The following is a 22,716-nucleotide window of genomic DNA, read 5'->3' as shown; positions in this document are numbered from 1 at the left end:
GGCAGCGTCAGCATCCCTACTCGTAGTCCCCCCACCTCCCTTGACTTTCCTCCAGTCCCCCATCCCCTCAGCTCAGTGCTAGGAAATTTGAAGATGATTAGTCTAGGTCAGAACCTTGACTTAATGGAGCCCTGCAGCTGTATTCCTGAAGAGATGGATTTCCTTTTTAGATCCCTCATTTGCAGCATTCACTTGGGGAGATGATTTCCATCTCTCAGCTTTATTATAAATAGCCACCCCCAACATCTACCCTCAAAGAATGAAAAGCCCTGACAGCATCAAACTCTATTCAATAGGGTGTCATTTATAGCCATCATCCCATAACAATGAGTCAGGCAGTGTCCACCCTCCACAGCAGTTCATAACTCCTTATGGCCTTGGTTTTAAGGAGAATTTTGAGGGGTCTCACCATACAAGAGCAAATGGGAGAGTGTTGACTTCAGGCACCAGGATTAAATGATGAACACTGACTCCACTAACAGAGTCACAGAGGGTAAGAAGAAAACCTCCTTTGGCTGGAGTTCTCAAGAATTGTTTTGTTTCTTTCTCTGCCCTACTGCTGTTACAAGATAATTACCAATTCCTTAACAGTCAAATGGCCCATTTCCGTCCTTGGTAAATTATTGTCCCAGAACTTTTCCTTTCCCAGTAGGCTGCTAAAGGTCCAGCAGGCATGTTACAACTGCTAAGAAAACATCAAGAAACAAGTCATAACAAGGAATAATGAAACACAGTTTCTCAACCAGTAATCCCTGGGTTTTCTGATTTGCCTATATGGAGAGAGTCTCTGACATTAAGAAGAGGCAGCCTATGGAATAGGAGATAGACAACTGGACCTGAGTTCTGAGTTAAGCTTCTGGCTTCGAGCTGACTTCCTGACTCCCAGGAGCAAGTTACTTGATCTCTCCCAACATCAGTTTCCTCATCAGTAAGAAAGGGATATTGATGCCCATCATACCTCCCTCACAACCAGAGGAATTTCTAATCTCTCTGCACATTAATCCCATTCACCTACTCTGATCTGACCATCCCAGCCTACTTGGCATACTCTCCCATGACAGGCCATAGGCCAGCTCTCTTCCTTTGCATTGGCTCTCATCCATACCTGCAATGTGCTGCCTCATTACCTCTTCCCTTCCCCTAATACCTGGTCTACTCCAAGACTCAACTCAAATGCTGACTCTCACTAAAAATGTCCTCTCACCCCTACCCCCCATCTGCTAGCTTGCTCCTTCCCCAAATTATACCACATCCATGTTGAAAATATTCTGTAAACATAGGTGTGTATGCATGTGTACCAACTTACATGCTTACCTACATGCATGTTACCTCTTGACTAGAATAAACTCCTGGAGGTCAGGAACTCTTTGAAGTTTTTCTTCCTGTCTTTATTGCTTAGCACAGTACTATTAACATAACAAGGGATTAAGAAATGCTCATGGATCCACTGTCCAATGGACTGATCAGTTCGAGATTCTGGTGCAAACAAAATTACCATAAAACTTTCCAACATGTTTCTTTTCTTTAGAATATAAATTCCATTAGGACAGGGACTGTTACATCATTCAGTCCTTGGATCCTCAGTCCCTATTATACTGTCTCTGTTGTGCTCTCTCTCCCTCTCTGTCTGTCTCTGTCTCTCTCTCTCTGTCTCTCTCTCTCTGTCTCTCTCTCTCTCTCTCTCTCTCTCTCTCTCTCTCTCTCTCTCTCTCTCTCTCTCTTCCTCTCTCCTTTTTCTTCTCCCTCTCCCTCCCTTAATCTTTCCTTCTTTCTCTCAATGAATAGATATTCATGTGGAAAGGTACATATATGTACATATGTGTACATGTGGTTAGATTTGATGGGATGTACATTTATTCACTTGGGAAATCATTATACTCTAAGGTGATTCTCTAGCCTAAGGAGGTACTCCTTGTCCCCTTCCATACACTAGGGTTTTAATAAATGTTCTCTGACTGGTACGAAGTCAGTGCTTATCAGCAGCTCATACTTGGACAGCTCTCGAGATTCTCCATCCCCTTTGCCAAACTATCACCCCTGGTTGAGTTTCACAACAGCCCAATGAGTAGTTCAAGCAATATTATTCTCCCATATTATAGCTAAGGAAATCAATTCCAAAAAGTTCTTCTCTGTCCAAGGTGGAAGCACAAGGAAACAGCAAAAGCCAACCCAGAGTTCATTCAGGTGAGGCATTCTAACTTCCTGTGCAGATTCCTTTCTACTCTATCACCAATTTCTAAAGTTTACTTCAATTGTGATCAGAATTTAAATCTAGGGATTAAAGATGATGAACTGCTCTTATAACAACAAAATCTAAAACTGCTCACTATCATAAAAATAAAAAAAGGATAAGCTCATCCAGTAAATTTACATATATAACATCTTTTTCTTTTGGAAGATTTCATTGTAAATTGAGGGACTGAGGAAACATTTTTATAATGTTTTAAAGTCTGCAAAAGGGGGTAGCTGGGTGGCTCACTGGATTGAGAGTCAGGTCCAGAGATGGGAGGTCCTGGGTTCAAATCTGCCCTCATATGCTTCCTAGCTGGGTGATCCTGGGCAAGTCCCTTAACTTCCATTTCCTACCCCTTACCACTCTTCTGCCTTGGAACTGATACCCATTATTGATTCTAAGATGGAAGGTAAGGTTTAAAAATAAAGTCTGCATATGCTAATATGCAATAAAATATGCACATTTGTATACACACATATCCTATCTGATCCTATAATACGTTGGGTTTTTTTTAACCGTTACCTTCCATCTTAGAAACAATATTGTGTGTCTGTTCAAAGGCAGGAGAGATAAGGGCTAGGCAATGGTGGTTAAGTGACTTGACTAGGGTCAGCTCCCCCCTAATAAGGTCTTTTAAAATAGAGATTGTCAAGCAAAGGTCAAATGACCAATAGTTAAATGAGCAAAGGAAGTTTCTTGTTCAGGAATGGGTGGTACTAGAGGTGTTTGAGGCCCCTCCTACCTCTGAGACTGACGAGATAGATGTTTAAAATAACTGAAAACTACTCATCATGGTTACTTCTAGGGCACAAAGATTTTGTTTGTTTAGTTTTTGAGGGGGAAGAAATTCAAAGATAATTAAATTGAAAGATAAGATTATGTCCTTAAAGACCTCATTTTCTTCTCTAATACCTAAGAAGTAAACTGGCTAATAACTACCTATCAATGAGCCATTATTCTGAAGTAAAGATGAGTCTCTGCTAGAGATTACATGAATGGAAAATCACTTTTTCAGAGCACATTTCTGGGGCCCAAAGGGCTAAGCATTTGGCTCCATCTTCATGACAATATATTAGTTAGGCTACTGATCTCTGGGTTTTGTCAATTCTGTGCTGCCATATTGATTTCTTCAAATTCAAACAAAAGAATGGTCAAAGTGGTGCCTTATAACTGTAATTTTATTAGGCAAATGGGTACAATTGGCTCTCCAAACATATATTACAATAATATTTTCTATTAAGAAAATACTGTGTATGAATTGTACTAAAGAATGAGTTCTACTCTTGTTCACAAAATAGAAAGTATTTTAAAAACGCTAAATATATTCAAGAAGAATACATGCTAGGAATATGTCAATAGGGACAGACATACAATGAAAAGGATATACCTGTGTACATGCAAACATGCTCATGTGTGTTGAGGTAGGGGAGATGGCAGAAGCTTTGTCTTTGAGAACTGGGAATTCAGAATGTGCCAGTGTTGTATTTAATATCAGCACTAATTGTGGAATTTATTATAAGGAATTTACATAGAATCAGGACATGTTGAAGGGGAAAAGTTCTAAAGAAATCATCCCATTCACTCTCCCTTGATTGATAAAGGAGGAAATGGAGATCCAGCTAGGTCACACAAGGAGCAAGCAGCAGAAGAGCCTGAGTATTAATCCAGGTCTTGAGATCTCAATTCCAACACCCTGTACATTATACCATGGGATCTCCTTTTTTTTTTTTTAAATAAACCCTTATCTTCCATCTTGGAGTCTTGTATTGGCTCCAAGGCAGAAGAGTGGTAAGGGCTAGGCAATGGAGGTCAAGGGACTTGCCCAGGGTCACACAGCTTGGAAGTGTCTGAGGCCAGATTTGAACCCAGGATGGGATCTCCTTCTACAGATCATTGCTAACCACAATTATAAGTTCAACAGATCTTGAGCTGGAAAAGCACCATTGAGTTCCCGGATCCTTGAGAAAGGCAAATTATTTGCCCGATTATTTGATTCATGGTTGCATTCAATGTGTCTGTACTTAAATAACTGAGCAAGAGAGCCTTAGATTTTGGGTTTGAGGACTTGAGTTTAAAAGTAAGCCGGCTAGGGTCCCTTCCTGCTCAAAGCCTGGGACCCTGAAATCCCATGTTATCCACAATGAAACTGAACCTTTTTCTTTGAATCTGGAGCAGGAAACTTCCACAGAGACCAACTTTAGAGAGAAGGTGCTGGAGATCCATTCTTTCCATAACCTCAGCTCTTATTGACACTCATTAAGCTAAGAAGTAGCAAGCCACCTGGAGCTGATCACCAGTCAGTAATGCACCAGTGATGCCTTCTGACTTGTTCAGGCACTGAGGAGACAATCAGTGCTAATGGAATCTGCTCTGTGCATTATTAACACCCTCCAGTGCATTAGTAATGAGGATGTAGACCTTGGGGGGAAATCAATGGAGGCTGCTGGCTTTTCGGTCCTGCCAGTAATATCTTGAGGCTCTAGCACTTAGGAGGTAAGCTTTTGATGAAGAACTGCCTCTTGTGTCTTCACAAGTCTAATTTACGCCCTGGTTCCCTGCCCCCTTCTCTTGTCACACCTCCAGCTCATTTCTCTTTCCAAAATGAGGCGCTAAAGCACGGAACTTATTGTTTTGTGGTCTTTATTGCAGATGGGAGCTTTGCTAATGGCCCCTAGTTTACCAGGAAACTGGAGGGGCCTCATTTTTCTCCTGTCAGCTGCAGCTATCTGATATCTCTGCATCCTTCTCCACTGAAGAGAAAGAGGTTGCAATAACATCCTCATCCAATGTGGATGAAGCTAAAATCGTCCATTACAGCCAATTCAATTCAATAAACATTTATTAAAGCTTTCTATGTGAAAAGCTCTGTGACACAAACATGAAAACAAAATAATTCCTACTGTGGACAAGCTTCCTCTCCTGGAGGCTGGAGGTCAGGGATAAATCTTGTTCACAGCAATAAAATACAAAGTATTTACAAAAGAAGAGGAAATGGTTTCAAGAGGACAAGTAAATTCCTAAGGAGTGATTTTAAGAGAAACTGCTTTGTAACTTAAATAGGTATATGTGTATGGGAGGAGGCGCTATGTCTGCTGGCTCTAAGAGCTAAGGATGCAGAGGATGGAGATATTCTCTTCTATTCAATTAGAACACAGGATTAGAGAATCATGAATTCAGTATTGGAAAGGACTTCAAGGACCATTTTAGTCCTTCATTTTACATCTGATGAAACAGGTCAAAATGTTGAGGATGGGAAGATGAGTGGCAGCATTGTTTTGTAGATGAAGAGCTCATCCTGGAGTTGTGAAAGACTAGAGTTCAAATATCACCTCTAATGTTTACATGGGCAAATTATTGATCCTCTAATACCCTCAGTTTCTTTTCGTTTTTTTTTTTAATCCTTACCTTCCATCTTAGAATCAATACTGTGTATTGGTTCCAAGGCAGAAGAGTGGTAAGGGCTAGGCAATGGGGGTTAAGTGACTTACCCAGGTTCACACTGCTGGGAAGTGTCTGAGGGCAGATTTGAACCCAGGATCTCCTATCTCTGGACTTGGCTTTCAATCCATTGAGCTACCCAGCTGCCCCCTCAGTTTCTTAATATATAAAATAAGATGGCTATACTGGACTCTGAGTAATTTTGCCAAAATTAGATAGGTCACTAGAGTTACATAATTCTATAGATAAAAGGGACCTTAATGGCTAATCCTCACTGCTAGTGTCTTTGCTCTAAAATTATCTCATTTCAACTTGGTGAGAGGTTTAATGAGATAATATATGTAAAATGTTCTACAAACTTCTTAAAATGGTAACATTTCATTATAATTAAATGAAACTTATTCTTATGTTGTAGAGGAACTCATTAATCCATGATCTGAATTCAAGTCTTCCTTATCCATATCCAGGACTCTATTCACTATATATCCATCAACCCAAAAGCACAGCTTCCAGAAGGTTGTGTAGACAAGCTTTGGAAGACTTCTAAGAAGATGGTAACAAAAATCACACAAAGTGTGTGTTAGGAAGTTAGGGAGGGGTGACAATAAACAAAAGTAGAGGGACTTCCCGGACCATTACAATCACAAATTAAACTAAGTAGTTAAAAGAAAAGAAAAGAAAAGAAATACTCTTCACTCTCTACTCTTCTTCATCTTTCTAAGGTGCCCATCTGGTGAATCTAATTCCAGAGAATGATTTCATAGTCAATCTTATCCCTGAGGGTGGGAAGATTCTCAGGGTTTTCTCCTCCATGTCAATGCATTGTTATTTTGTCTATAAAATGTTGGATCTTGTCAATATTTGTGTGGATGGGTAGAGGATTATGTGGTAGGAGAAGAGGTAAGGAGAGTGATTCAGAGCTCAAGAAAAGCCTCCCCCATTTCTAGGCAGAATTGTAATCAAGGAAGCTATGATAAAGGAGAAGCAGAAGACCTGTTTCCTCTTTCACACTCCACCATTACTACTGAATATGTGGGAAATGGACACAAAGCTGACCTTCATGAAGACTTGGGTTCAAATTCTGGTTGTTAAACATAGTGAACATGAAAGCCTATGCAAGTTATTGAAACCCTCAGTGCCCCAAGCAATTCTCTAAGGTTATGGATGTCAGTATGGAAGCTCACTATTCCACCTGGGTAAGTCCTTCATCTGAATAATAAAGGCCTGTAATGTTCCTTCTCTCTTAAGATTTAGGAATCTGTAGTCTTATTAGGTATAGAACAGGTACAGATCAGAGATGACATTTCCTGTCTCTTCATCTAGAGAGCCCTACTCTAGTTTCTGCTTTCTCCTTTATTCAGCTCCATCCCAAAAGTGTAGGATGAATATTTGACAGCCTCTTGAATCCTCTTCTAGATGTCAAATCTATTCATTATACTTCTGGATACTTACAATTCAATAAAATTCAGTGTCAGAAAGTGTGAAGACTGGAGGGTGAGGGAGGCACATAGGATCATGCAATTAGAGTTAGAAAGGACCTCAAAGGTCATCTTCCAAGTCCCTTATTTGACTGATGAGGAAACTGAGGCCCAAAGAATTTAAGGGACATTGCCAAGGTCAGAAAACAATTGGGTAAATGAGTCAAGGTTTTAAGCCATCCTCTTGAATCTCTCATGGCGCTAAGGCATACTCTGCTCTCTTTTCAATGATCTACTTCCATTTTGGACATTAGTCCCTCATGAGAACATTGCTAAGGCTACTGTTCTTTCTAGTGTTCCTTTCTGAGCCCTGAAATTCAAGAGTGCTGCAATCCAGAGTCCTCTTTTTCTTAGTTCTAGTTTCCCAAAAGAAATAAACATCCTGAAAACCTAAGAAAAGATTAGTGTCTGAAACCACTGATAGGGAGGTTCTTTTTGGATATTTTTTAATGTGTGTGTGTGTGTGGGGGGGGTTTATATGTTTGTTTTAGGATGGTCGTTTTGCTGAAGGAGCAAAACCTAATCTGAAAGCACTGCTGCTCTCCTAGAGGGAGAACAAGCCCTTCTCACTCAGCACCTGGAATCTTAGAAACCAGAAAGCTGAGAGAGAAAAATGACAAAAACTCCCACCTGTTTCTATGGCAACAGAGAATTCATGGGGAAACTCTGGAAAAAGTAAAAAGGAGGAAAAAACCCACTTCAATATTACCTCCCACAACCACTCACTCACACACTGAAATGAACCACACACAGCATCATTGTAGCGAGGAGAGGACAAAAGCAGATATTTGGGATGGAGCTGATGCTGTTAGAAAGGTAAACCCTGCAACATTTCAAACACTCTTCCCAGTCAAGATTCAACATCACGTTGGAATGTGACTAAGGAGGAAAGAAAGCATCTCAAGGCAGTATGAGAACTGCCTGGATCCCTGGCACCCCTTAGTCCCAAACGAAGCCATGGCAGCAGCATCTGGGGGCTTTTTCTTGGCACCTTCAGGCTGAAATATTAACATGGAAATGGCCACTTCTAAATTCTGTGTCTCTTATTTATCTTCCCAGCTGGAAGGTAAGCTCCTTAAGGGCAGACCTGATTTATTTTTGTCCTTCTACGTCGAGCAGCCAGTTCCTGGTCCAAAACAGATGCTTAATCAGTGATCGTTTATTGGTAGATGCTTTGAGAGATTGATGTCCACACCTCAGGCTTCCAGATTGTCTGATTTCTGCTATGATACTGAAGTTATGAAGTAATTGCTTCAGTTCATACTCCATAATAAAGGAAGATTTCTCCCAGGAATTAAAAAAAAGTGTCAGAGAGAGCTGGGAGAAAATGGGTGGCTGCAAAGAAAACCCACACTCAACTGGATGCCAAGCTGTTTTCTGATGTTGCTTTTGCCTTTTGGGGAAAAGAATGCAAACCAGAATAAGACCAAAGCAGTCTTAATGAGCCTAACCCTTGCTTTTCCCAGTGTTTCATCCAGATACCCAGTCTGGAGGAAGCAGTCATTGGGAAGTCACAGTGTGGATCTTCCCCACATACACACACTCTTAACCATCCAAAGATCTGAAACAGCAGCCAGCAGCCTGGGTCCTATTTCCCAACCTCTGCAGGGTCCTATTGCCAGGTATTACCCTGACTACAGGAAGACTTCTGTCAGCCCAAGAGTTATAAGGATTGCTCAGCTGTGAATAAAGGATGAGAACATGGGAAAAGGAGGAAGGAAAGGGCAGCTTCCCTGAAAACACCCCACGGAGAACGAGGTCACCTATTGATTTGTTATTGATGACCTGGGTCAGGTTGATATCACCTGACAAACAGTTCAGCTGCCTGCTGGGAGCTGGAGATGCCAGCAGAGTCAGACCAGCTCCAAGCCTTGCTAGTAAATGGGAATAGATGGCACAGGGTACCTCTCTGGCTCACAGTTTGTTCCCTTGTAAAATAGAGAGTTGGGTTCGATAACTTCTAAGACTTCTCCTAAACTGAAGTCCTCTCTATGAACCTCCTCTAGACATAAGGGTTCTGAGAGGAGGAAACTTGCTGTTTATGAAACAAAGGACAGTTAGAACTCTCTCCAGATCTTCAGGAGTTGCTTCTCAGTGGGTTTCAAGCACATATTGTTAGCATAACAACCTTCTGGGTTGAGAATTGGCAGGATGTGTTGGTTAGGAATTATAAACTAAGATCCAAAAAGTTTATGTAAAACATAAAATCTCTTTCTAAGGAGCAAATGATTTGAGGCATCAGAGAAAGCTCCATGAAGCTGGTAGAGCTCAAGCTGAGCCTTGTAGGACAGAGAGGCTTTGGATAACTGGAGAAGAGCAGAAGGGAAGCAGGAGATTCAGTAAAGCAAGCAAATCTCTTTTTATGAGAAAAAATGATGAGAGAAATAAATGTGTAGATATTATCACGTACAATGCGAATCATAGGAGGGAGGAGCATGTCAACTTGTAAGAGCCAAGATGGAGAACTCAAGTTCCCTGAAAGGAAGGACTGCCTGCTTTTTTTTTTGTTTGTTTTCATTTTGTTTAAGATAAGAATCATTGTGCTTGGCATACAGTAGGTGCATAATAAACTCTTGCTGGATTGATTTATTAATAATAACTGCTTACAATTATGTAGACCTCCATAATGTAAAAATGGGACAACACCGTGAAGTGGAGAGAGCCAACTGGAAAACCTGAGTGCAAGTATCACCTCATACTCACAAGAGCTGGACAAGTCACCTAATTTCTCAATGCTCTGGACAATTTTCTAAGATTCTAATTTGCAGAATAAGTATTGGCTTGTATTGAGAGAAAAGAGAGTTTCCTCACGAAGAAATTCTCTTTACGTGAGTACTGAGTAGGGTCCCTATGCCTATCCCTCTCCTTAATATTGTTATCCTCCTGCCTCTTGTAAAGACTAACTGTGTAACTATGGTAGAATCATGTTCCCAAGCCTCAGTTTCCTTGCCTACAAAATGGGGATAAAAATACACGCAGTGCCTTTCTCACAGGGTTTTCTAAGAATCAAATGAGGCCGTTTCTATAGTCATTTGCCAGCTTGGAAGCATTATGTAAATGTTGGTTATTATTGTTTGCAATATATGGGTCCCTCAATGCCCTGTGCACATTCCACATGCACTGCCCCAGAAAATGTCCATAGAATCGCACCTCCTGCCAATTTGTAGTAGCTCCATAATATACTAGAGAGCACATATTAAACAGATCCAGAGCTGGGAGCCGATTTCTTTGTAATCCATTATGTAGGGGAGACTAGGTAGCCTAATTACTGAGTTGATTCTCCTGGTATTAAATAAAGTCAGTGGTAGAAGATGGCCTCAGCCATCAGCAGCAGGACATCAAAGGAACCCCCACTTGTCTGGGTACTGAATGTTGTCTACATCAGGGCTGGGGCAGGGCATTGAATCATGCACCCAAAATGGCCGCTATCTGTTTAGGGAAATGAGAAATCCAGCCAAAGGGGACCTCTGCCTGCCAATTCTCGACTCTCTCTGTTTTACTCCTCTGTGGGTGGGGTTTAAAAGACTGGATGAGGCAAAAGGAAGATTAACCACAAATATCATACCCCCTGCCCCAAGGAAATCTCTTAGCAAATGGATTTCCCAATCTAACTAGTCAAGATGTGTTTCTGATTAGAAATGGGAGATCACAGGATGCTGAAATGTTTAGAACTACTGAATCTTGATGCAGGAAGTGACCTCAGAGGACATCAGTCCAAATCATACAGTAACAAATATCACCTCAACACCTACCTGCAAAGTGGCCACCTGGTCACTGCCTGAAGAGATTCAGGTTTGGAGACTTAGTATAAATCCATTTTTAGACAGCCTTCATTGATAGGAAGTCAGCTCCATGGAAAGCATAATTTTATGTCTCCATCTCTCTCAAATGTTGCTTCTAATTCTGCCCTTAAGGGTCAGGCAAACCAAATCTAAGCCCTTTTCCCTGCGGGCTCCTCAAAGGTCTAAGGATAGTTAGCAGGACCCCTAGCTATTCTTCTGTTCTCCATGTCAAAAATCCCAAGTTCCTTCAACTGGATCTCATGTGTCATGTTCCTGGAATCCTTCACCATGTTGGTTTCCCTCCTCTGCATCCTCTCCAGAGCAGAGGATCATTGTCCACTTTGGTCAAAGACCCCCTTGGCCATCTGCTAAAGCCTAGGGTTCCCTTCTAAGAGGCATACCTTAAAAATTTTTAATTAAATTGAAAAATATCAGATAGGAAGCTAATTATAATGAAATAAACATATAATGTCATATTTCTATGCAAGTACACAAGCCCCCTGATGTATACCCATTGACACTGCTCTGAAAAATGCATCCAAGAGACTCGGACCTAGGATCTTGGCTCTAGAGTTGGAAAGGACATTGATGCATATCCATTTCTTCTTGTTGCCTCAACTTTGTTAAGAGAAAGAGTCTCTAAGTTTCTATAGAGCCCTGCAGGTCCTGGAATAGTGGTGGATAAATATAGATATCCAGTTTTGGGTGGTTTTTAAATAATCCACCAATGACTCATGAAAGAAGCTCTAAGAATTTTTTAAAACTTTTATCCTTTGTGTTAGAATTGATAATGGTCATGAGATCCAAAGCAGAAAACCAATAACAGAGAGGAAACTGGGATAAAGTGACTTGCCAAGGGTAACACAGTTGGGAAGTATCTGAGGCCAGATTTGAATCCATAACCTCCCATCTCCAGGCCTGTTTCCCTATCTACTGAGCCTCCTAACTACCCCAAAGCTCTGAGAATTTAAGAAAAAATACACTATATCATGACTGAAACAGCAAGTGGACCTGTAATTTCCTTAATAGAGTGAACAGTCACTTAGAGAGATTCTCTCCATCAATGCAGCATGTAACCTTCTCTACAACTGACACTCTTGGAGAGTTGCTTGGGGCATAAAGAAGTTGTTAGGGCCACACAAATAATATGTGTCAGAGGCAGAATTTTTATGTAGATCTTCCCAGCTTCAAGGCTGGCTCTCTGTTATAAAGAGGGCAACTGTGTGGTGCATTAGTTAGAATGCTGGACTTGGGTTTCAGAAGACCTAAATTCAAGCCCTACCTTTTAAACTTAATAGTTGCATGGCCTCAGGAGAAGTCACTTAACCTCTCTAGGACTTTGTTTTCCTCATTTATAAAATGAGGATTATATTTACCACCTGCTTCCCAGGGCTATCATGACGATCAAATGAGATAACCTGAGAAAGTTCTTTACAAACCATAAATATACCACCATAAAATGCTAGTTATTGTTGCTATTATTATTGTATGCCATATTACCTTGCTATTAATATCATTTCTTATTTATACATTAACAGTAAAAGCCTCATCATTGAGAAGTCAGTATTATTCTGATTTCTTTGGGTTGTGACAAACAGCCTGCCATCTTTTCCTGCAAATGGGTATGGCCAAAGAAAGGCATAAGCTCATGGAAATATATTTTCCCAAATATAATTATCTTTGATTTCTGAAGGAGTCCTCAGAGCTCTTGGACCCCTCAACATGATTGAGATGTATGAAAATAGCAATACGATCTGATATTGATGCTCCCATATTATGTGAGAAATCACATCACCTTTCCCCTACCTTTATATCCACCATATTTGTTATGAATCACTCCAGCCAGAGCCACCATGGGCACATTCTTTCCAATTTCTAGGTAAATGCACTAGTTAGATCATTCTTGGGGGAGAAGCACTGCTCACATCTCATAACTGTGCGCACAAAATACAACCTCCCATATATTAAGAAATGAAAGCCAGCAAGAAAGACTGTCATCCATCAAAATTTAAACCAGCTCCCAAATGTGAGACTTATGGGATTCAGGGAAGTCAGCTGACTCATCATGCTTCAGGAAAATCAGAGGCCTGAGTTGTTTCAGGTTGGGCTTCTCAAAGATGGGGAAACTGATCCAGAGACAGTGGACCCAAAGAGAAACAAAACATTGCCGCTTCTCCAAAGATCCCAGTTAAGAGAAGGTGGGCTCTTGACCAGTGAGGCAATATGTTTGTTTACATGTGACAGAGGTACATGGATATGTATGTAAATACATGCTATATGCGGGTATAGGAAGATACATATTTACAAATATAAGGAACATACCAGTGGAAAGAGCTGAGCACTAAATAAATTCTTAATGATCTAGAAGAGATAGACTATGAGATTGATAGGAAACATCCAGTAGAAGAGGGAGTTTGGGTTTCTTTTGGTTTAAGATTCTCCTGACCTATGAAGCCTTCAAGAGCACTTTGGACCTGCTCCAACTTGTGGCTGCCCATTTTGTACCCAATAAACAAGCCATGTGAAGAAAGGGGCTCTGGTGACCTTTGGGGAGACCAGCAGAAGACCTAAGTATTCTTCTCTGTTGTAAAGGCATTCAAAACACTCACCCCACCATGCCTACAATTAGAGGAGTTAAAATGCAAAGGCCTGTTTGTTGCTCCAAGAACTAGCAAGACTAGAGACCACATTCATGGCTTCTGTTTCTGTGATTGATGCCACCACAACTCGGTAGTATTGTAAAGAGGGTATGGAAGTAATGCACAGAGTAGATAACGCGTATTAAGTGGGTTCTGAACCTTAAAGATCTTATGTGAATTGAGTGTCTACTATTCTTATAATAGGAAAATGGAATATCCACACTCATCTTCTCTCTCTTCCAAGGCTTAGCTCAAAGCTCACTGCCTCCAGTAAGCCCTTCTTGAGTACACATATACTTTTTTTTTTTTTAATAAACCCTTACCTTCCATCTTGGAGTCAATACTGTGTATTGGCTCCAAGCCAGAAGAGTGGTAAGGGCTAGGCAATGGGGGTCAAGTGACTTGCCCAGGGTCACACAGCCAGGAAGTGTCTGAGGCCAGATTTGAACCTAGGACCTCCCATCTCTAGATCTGACTCTCAATCCACTGAGCTACCCAGCTGACCCCTACACATATAATTTTATTTGCTGAAATATCATTAAAGAAGATCCATTAGCATCTGCTTTGCTGTTGGATAATGCCCTAAGGATTAGGGAGCCTGTCCATCTGCTTCATAGCTGCAACTCCTCATAGATATGTTTTCTTCCTTTACTAGAATATAAGCTCCTTGAGAACAAGAAATCTCTTACAGCTTTTCTACATGTACTTGCAATGCTTAGCATAATGCTTTGTACAAAACAAGTCCTTAACAATTACTTTTACAGTCATTCAGCCATACATAATTCTGACATTAGAATTTTGTTATCTGCCTTCACCATAATGATAGTCACTACAGTAGAGTCACCACCAATACTGTACAGCACTCAGCTACATGTGACTGGATTTTTAACCAACTATTTCCCACTTGTGAGTCTTCTTTTCTCCACTCTGCTGTAAACTCCTTGGCATTGCGGGGTATCTGCATTCCCTACGTGAGTGGGTGCTCAGCAAATACTAATGTTACAGCTTTAACCCCTCTGATCCCAGGTACAAGGCTGCAAAGAGCTTGGCAATTCCTCAAATAAAATGTGATGTTCTTCTGGGGTGTTCTATGACTGTGAAGCACAGAACACCAGGTTCTCTGAAGAGTCAAAACTGTAGAGGAGGCAAAAGACAAGGGAAAGAAACATAGCAGCGGTTAGCAGCATCAACACCTTCTCAGGTTAACTTTCATGGGACCACAAGCATGAAAGGTACAATCAAGGGAATATGTCACCAGAGAAGGACATGGGTTGGACAGGAGGGGACGACAAGAGAAAATAGAGAAAGCAAATGATTCTCTAGTTCCCAGGAGCACTGGCCCCTCTTGGACAGCATTATGAAACAAAATGAAGAACAGGTGTTCAAGGGAAGTTGTGTCAAGGCTTCCATCTTCTCTGGTGGAAGTCACATACAAATATTAGTATCATAAATCTAGTGGATTTGTGGATATTACTTACCAATGAAAATAGATATTACTGAGTAATCAAACTTAGCTCAAGTTTTATACTATTCTTTGCCATAGAAAACAATGGCAACCTGCCATGGTGCTCAATGGAAAGAGCTCTAAACAAAGGGTCAGTGAACCAAGATCCTTTTCCTGGATTCACCCCTTTGGAGCCATGTAGCATAGATTGACTTGGACTCTGTGAGCATCTGTTTTGGTTTCTTTTTAAAATGTATCTAATGCTTTCCTTATACCTCTGTCACTTCTAAATATCCCTCACCCTGGAATAATATTGTCCTGAAAGGAATAAAGAATTGGAAGAATTCCATGTGAACTGGAAAGACCTCCAGTGACTGATGCAGAGTGAAAGGAGCAGAACCAGGAGAACATTGTACACAGGGACTGATACATTGTAGCACAATCGAATGTAATTGACTTTGCTACTAGCAATGATCCAGGATAATCTCTAGGGACTTATTAGAAAGAACACTATCCACATTCAGAGAAAGAACTGTGGAACCAGAAATGCATTGGAAAAATATATAATCAACCATATAGTGTGATAGGGATGTGATTAGGATTTTGATGTTAAAGAATTGCTCTACTGCAAATATGAATAATATGGAAATAGGTTTTGAACAATGATACTTGTATAACTCAGGCAAACTGCTTGTCAGCTCTGGGAGTGGGAAGGGGAAAGCCGGGGGGGGGGGGGGGAGAGGGGGTTGTTCTTAAATCATCTAACCATGGAAAAATATCCAAAATAAACATTTAAAAAATATCCCTCACTCTAGAATTATCTGATGTAATAAAGAAAAAAATTAATCAAAAGCAATACAACACTATGGATATTTAGGCAACCACCACCTCCTAGGGAAAGTCATGCCCTTGACCCTGAGGATTCAAGATTAGTATTTGCATCTATCCTTAATTCTGATGTATTTTACCATTGTTTTCATTTACAGACCTGTGATCATTGTGTATTTTCCCTTTGTTTTGGCTTTCTTCAACTTAAATCAAGTTTACAAATACTTACTATGCACCTACCATGTGCAAGGTATCATAGGCACTTAATTCATGACTTCATATAAGTCCATATATGTCTTCCTGTGTTCATTAGAATTCCTTATTTATTGTTTCTCATGACATAATAATATTCCATTACATTCATATAGCACAGTTTCTTTACTTATTCCCCAACTGATAGGTGCCCACTGTTTTCTTTAACTGTGACCACAGAAAGTATTGCTATGATTATTTTGGTACATGATGGACATTTTACTTTTTTTCTTTGAACTCTGAAGCTATACACTGGGTCAGTATTTTATAAGAGTTTAATAATTTTTACTTACTCAGTGCCATTTTTCCCTTCAGAACAGCAGAACCAATTAATTATTATACTGACAACATATTAATGTTCTGATCTATAAAATATTGATTATTTATCACATTTGTCATGTTCGGTAATTTGCGAGGTGTATGGAGGTGAAACCTCTATCCTTTAATTAAAATTTTTTTTAATTCATTTTTTCATCAAAATGTACTATGATTATTTGCATCCAAACTATACATTTATATCCTTTGACCTCTTATCTATTGGGCAATAGCTTTTGGTCTTGTGCCTTTTTTAAATATGCCTTAGACATTAAACTCTTTATCAGATATATTCAATACAAAGATTTTTTTCTCACAGGGAATCTTGTCATTTTATTCAGGCTATACTGATTTTGTTTATGCAATTTAAAAAAATTTAAATCATGATATTGTAATTTTTTCATCTAAAAATATCCTTTGTCACTTGTTTCTGATGAATTCTTTTTCTAACCATAGGTCTTAGATATCTGTTTTGCTCTAAACTATTTTTTTTCTGATGTGATCTTCTTCCTTTCTTTTCACATAAAAGTTGATGCAATCTGTCCTAACTATATTTCAAGATTATTATGAGGATCAAACAAGCTATTTCAAGAATCTGTGTATATGTGTGTGTAGGACATCATTACGTGATGACATAATGGTTCAAATGGAAGATCATGGATGAAAAGTAATCTAAATTACATCTGCATGATTATGGGCTCTAAACTATCAGGAAAGGTTTCTAGTAGTCAAATGAAGCTCTTCTCTGATGGAAACAGGTCAGACATTCAACTTGATTCCAGAAGTCATTGGAAAAGGTATTGAGAACAAAACAGAACTTGTTATCATGACATTTAAGGAAATATCTGGTCAATGAAATTCTAATAAATCATAACAAAAACTGGGAAAGGTAGGGGAAGGCCAACCAAAGTCATTAAGGAAGTCACTTTCATATGGGCACAGACAACAATAAATAGGACACCAGTTTAAAATGGCAAAAAGTCAGGGTTAAGGATCCAGTTCATGAAAGCCTAAAAGAAACTCTAAAAATTTTAGAAAGAATATTGAATTTTCAATTTGAGGACCCGAGTTTGAATCATGTCTACTTAATCCTGGGGTTTAACTTGTCCAAATAAAGCAGCTAGATTGGATTGTGTTCTTTTGTCCTTTCACTATCTAAATCCCATTTTTCTAAGACTTTGGTCAAGTCACTTTTTCCTAGACCTCAGTATTCTTATCTGTCAAATGATGGTGATGGCCACTAGTAAAACCCTGAGTCTCTCCAAGGACCCTTCCAATTTGAATATGATGACTAAATATTATGAATTAAGTACAAGTGAAGGATGACTATGATGATGAGATGGCTAGGAATCATGCATGAGGAAGAGAGTAGCATTTTGGATGGAGGGAAGGCCTTCAAGTCAGAAAGAAAGTTCAAGTCTTGTCTATGACACATACCAACTGTGTGACCATAAGCAAGTGATTTAAACTCTTTCAGCGACCCAGATGAATCTCTTAAAATGGCCCATTAACAAGGGGCTGCTGATCTGCATCACTGGAGGGATAATGAAAGGTGTGAATGAATGAATGACCTCTCTGATAATCAGAGATGACTAAGCTTAACAATCATATATGAATGAATAGGATGAACACGGACTTGATTACCAAATCTTGAATTTAGGAAACATAGCTTAAACTCCAAGGAGTCAGCTTTGGAGAGAAGAAAATCTTGAAATATTGTAAGAGTGGTGATGTTGATCAAGAGAATCCCCCAGCCATTTTATTGCACGGCATAGATCCTTTGTCAGAAGGGGTAATACCCATGGAGTATGGGATATGCCATGAGGATAAAGCGATATGCATTATAATCTTATTGAATGAAATTGACTCATGAAATTGATCATAGATTCTCTTGATCGACTTTCCATTACATTAATTATAACAGAAAATAGCCAACTTAGAAAACTTGTCTGGGAGAACAGGAGAAATTACTGACCAAAATTTCATAACAGATTACAGAAGGAAGCTGACCTTGTCTCAGCCTAACATCTGAGAGGACAGCCATTCACTCCCACAAAATAGTCCAGTCAATTGGAGAACATGATGCAGAGCAGGGTCTGACCCACTGAGCCATCCTGGGGTCACTGAGGCAGGAATTCAGGCATGTAAGTGGCCCATAGACAGCATGAACCAATACTTTCAATTTATATAAAAACTAAACTAGAAGTTTTGGTTCATGTCACCTGCAGGCCCTGGCCCTCTCTGCTGGGTACTTAGTCAGCCCCTCCCAGATGGACAGGGTCACTAGATCCGATGGCAGGTCCAGGTCTGACTTGATCCAGCCGTACTTTAGAAACTCCAGGTGTGAGCAGGGGGATCATTGACCACTCTGTGACTTTGGGGGAAAAATATCCCAAGGAGATACCTGAGGCTCAGAAAGTTTAATTACCCATGGTCTGATAGCTAGTATGTGTCAGAGGCAAGATTTGGACCCAGTTCTTCTTGACTCCACACCCAGCACACTACCCACTAGACCACAGAGCCTCCCGAGAAACACAGCCAGAGTAAGACCATGTCACATTTTGCCAGGCTTTCCAACTCATTATAACAATGTCCATTTCTCTAAAACTTGAAAATCTGAAGAGCACTTTCTTCACAACAACCCTGTAAGGTAGGTAGTAGAAACAAGGAAACTAAGGCTCAAGCAGGATGAATGATTTGTCCATAATCACAAAGAGCTCATAAATATCTGAGGACGGATTCAAACCCAGGTCTCTGCTGACTCCAAGTTGAGGATCTTTCCCATGAGACCATATTGACCTTTCTCCTTATTGATATTCCTCTTGTGTACAGAGCATATGGAGGCAATATGATAGATAGGAAAACTGTAGCTTTCATTCTATTTGGAGAAATGAGGTGGTACCTGCTCTCAAGGTACTTATTACCTCCCTTGAGATAATATCAACATATGGAAACCTTCAAATAGCAACACATCTCTATCTCATGCTTTCTCTTTATACAAATATAGCCCTTGAAAGTTTACAAAGATCTTTAGATACATTATCTCATTTCATCCTCACAACAACCCTGTGAGGTAGGTACTAAAGGGAATGTCACTCTATTTTGTACCAAAAGAGAAACTGAGGCTCAAAAATCCTAAGGGTATTTCGTGGGGTCACAGAAATAGCAAGTATCAGAATGACCTTTTCAATTTATCCCCAGTGCCTTAGTACAGCATCTGACACACAAAAGTTGCTAAATAATGCTCAATGATTTGTCTTCACTTGACTGTGAAACTAAGTTCTCCTGACCCTAAATCCAACAATTTGGCCTCAATGCTAGGGTCCATCCATCCATGAGTCAGGATATTGCCAAAACGAGGGATCTTCTTCCCTGGTAGCATATTAGGTTAGAAGGTGATTGTTCAGGGAATGGAGCCCTCCAAGTAGAATTCCGGGTTCACTTTGGTCAATTTGAGATTTCAGATCAAGGCAAAAAGTCAAGTGAAATATAAGGAAAAGAGATGCTCTGATCAACAGAAATGAAGACTAATCTCATCATGAATAAAGGACTAATGCTTAGGAATAGTCATATAAGCCAAGCAAAATGATTGGCAGCATTGATACCAAGAATATGGTCATAGATTGGCACTTATGGTAGAATTGGAGACTGGGCTGTGGCCAGAACAAAGATGGGAACTTCTTTAGGAAACTGGACTGGATTGATGAGAGAAGTCTGATGAAACAAATGAGACAGAAGCCTAGGATAAAGAATGAGAACCATCAGGGTTGATGTTGCTAAGCATTATTTTGAACTAGTTGGGGGACCAGTTGGTCTGTGGCCTTTTATCATATCAAATTCAGGCTCAGAAGGTTTCTGAATGAGGATCACAGATTTAGAGTTTGGAGATTATCAAACCTGACCAACTCATTTTACAGATCCAAGATCATATAGGTAGTGATTGGTAGAGAAGAGATTCAAATTCAATTCCTCTAGCTCCTTTCCCCTGGATCACTATGTCTCCCTAGTTGCTCAAAATCTCAGAGGTTCCAGGCCTTTAGAGAGATGAAGGATAGCAGTTCATTCCCTCATCTGCCAGAATATTTAAATCAAACAATGATGCTCTGTCTTCTGAACAGTTTGTTTAGTGAAAGGTGAGGGAAATATCCCTTCATCAAACTTCATGGGGGCTCACTTCTGCCTCTTCAAATCAATGGATCTTAGATAGAAGAAGGAAAAGGATATTTAGGCTTATTCAGTAAAAGTCTTTTAATTTTGATACATACAAACTGAGGCACCAAGGGTAGGAGACTTGTACTTTGACTTCCTTAAAGGTTCTTAAGAAGTGTTTCCTGATCTCCTTAAGAGTTAATGCTCTTTCTCTTCAAGTTATTTGAAATTTATTTATCTACTTCCATTTTATGTGATTTCATAGAATCCAAGCTCCCTGAACATAAGGATTGTCTCCATTTTTTTTTATCTCAGCCTCAGTTGTCTAGAATAAAGAGCTTCAGAATGTTGCTTCAATTCAGTAGAATGGAAGATATTCCTTGAAAGATTTTGATAATGTGTTCTTTGGATAACCTCTACAATTGGGGCCAACATTCTGAAAATCAGGTCTTTAACAAGACTGGAAAAAAAATTATCCCGAGAGAACTGTGTTATGAAGAATGATCATGGGCAATCATAGGAGGCCATGGGGTCTTTATGAGGAAGACTGAGCTGGTTCAAATAAAATACAGACATATAGAAGCCCAGAAGATATTCCCAACAGAAGTAATAGTACTAGTTTAAAGAATGAGGAAGAGAGGAGTGAGCCAGCTCCCTTCAAAAGGGGCCAGGCCAGAAGAAAAGATCTGGCTATTACAGAGTAGAACAGATCACTAGTTCTTCCATTGTTTTTTAGACACACTTGTTCTTTGTTTCTTTGTGATCCCATTTGAGGCTTTCTTGACAAAAAAATGGTTTGCCATTTCATTCTCCATTTCATTTTACAGATGAGAAAACATTGCAAAGTTACTTGCCCAGAATCATGTAACTAGTGAGTGTCTGTGCCTGGATTTGAACTCACAAAGATGAGTCTTCTTGACTCAAGGCCTAGCACTCTATATGCTGTCTCACCTGGTTGCCCAAATAGATCACAGAGGCCTAAAATATTGGGAACCTTGAATGATATGGCACAAAGCCTGCCTCTTACCTTTATTTACTGGAAATCCATTTTAGAGTAGAAGGGTAATTTACTAGAAGGAAGATTTGGGAAATATTAATATTCATTAGTGATTTTTATAGAAAAGTATATATTATCCTGGAAATAGAAAATCTAGAAAGGGGAGGGAAAATCAGTGGAGAAAAATACAAATGTTTTTTCTTTATAATGTTATACATTTTATTTTATGCATTTTAAATCTTTGAGAAGAGGTCCATAGTCTTTAACAGATTGGCCAGAGAGTCCATGGTACAAACCAGATTAAAAGTCCTGATTCCTAGAGGAGGGTTCTCAAGGGAGAAGGAGCCAGGATGGAAAGGCTTGTATGAGGGAAGTGTAAAAATGGAGATTTGAACCCCAGACTTCAATTCCCAGAAGTCCTTGGTAGTTCCCAGAATTCCCTATAATATCACCCTGAGTCTCACCTGAGTGCTAGAACACAATTTGTATTTAAACTGACTCTCTGCCTACTTCTCAGCCCTCTCCCTGCTTCCACTTCTAAGCACCCGTGTCTCTCAAGATGTAGAGTAAGTGAAATTGAATAGGCTTTCAGCCCTCCTAGGCACATGCTTTCTTATTTCGTATTTTCTTTATTTCTTAATTCTAATAATCTTTAACAAACTTCATAAAATATAATACTTTTAGTAGATAAACTAATTTTAATTGTTACAGAAGTAAGCTTCCTGCATCGTTAAGTTCACATGGCCACCCAAGTAGTTAAGTGACTGTAGGCTCATAGGTTTTAAAACCACCAACTTGTCATGTATAAGGATTAATTTTTTCAAATAATATCTGTGATTTCAGCAATATCAGGCAGACAAAAGATCATAGATCTACAAGTAGAAGAAATCCCAGACACCATCTAGCCTGAAAACCTATTTAAAAGATGAGGAAACTAAAATTCAGGCAAATTGTGACTTGGCTAAGATCATCTTGTCAGTAGGGTCAGAGGTGGGACTAGAACCCTAGCCCTTTTACTTTAGAGATATGGTTTTCCCCTTTACTAAGATGCTCTTCCAGGCCCTTCCCCAATTCCCTCTGGCACTTCCTCTGAAGCACATTCTTAGACAGCCACCTAAAGCACCCTGAGATTGTGAGCTTGCCAAGATCATGCAGGCAGTA

The 22,716-nt window shown here is 39.8% G+C and overlaps 1 protein-coding gene and 1 non-coding gene across 3 annotated transcripts in view; both read right to left on the bottom strand.

Moving 5' to 3' along the window:
- Nucleotides 1-22,716, bottom strand: part of PRKG1 (protein kinase cGMP-dependent 1) — a 1,271,158-nt gene that overhangs the window by 724,244 nt on the left and 524,198 nt on the right. The window lies entirely within an intron of this gene.
- Nucleotides 18,570-18,628, bottom strand: MIR7257 (microRNA mir-7257). The gene has a single exon (NR_127444.1). It is a non-coding gene; the product is annotated as a microRNA mir-7257 (primary transcript).

This window comes from Monodelphis domestica, chromosome 1, assembly GCF_027887165.1.
Source record: "Monodelphis domestica isolate mMonDom1 chromosome 1, mMonDom1.pri, whole genome shotgun sequence".
Classification (NCBI taxonomy): domain Eukaryota; kingdom Metazoa; phylum Chordata; class Mammalia; order Didelphimorphia; family Didelphidae; genus Monodelphis; species Monodelphis domestica.
This window is presented reverse-complemented; position numbering and strand designations above follow the sequence as displayed.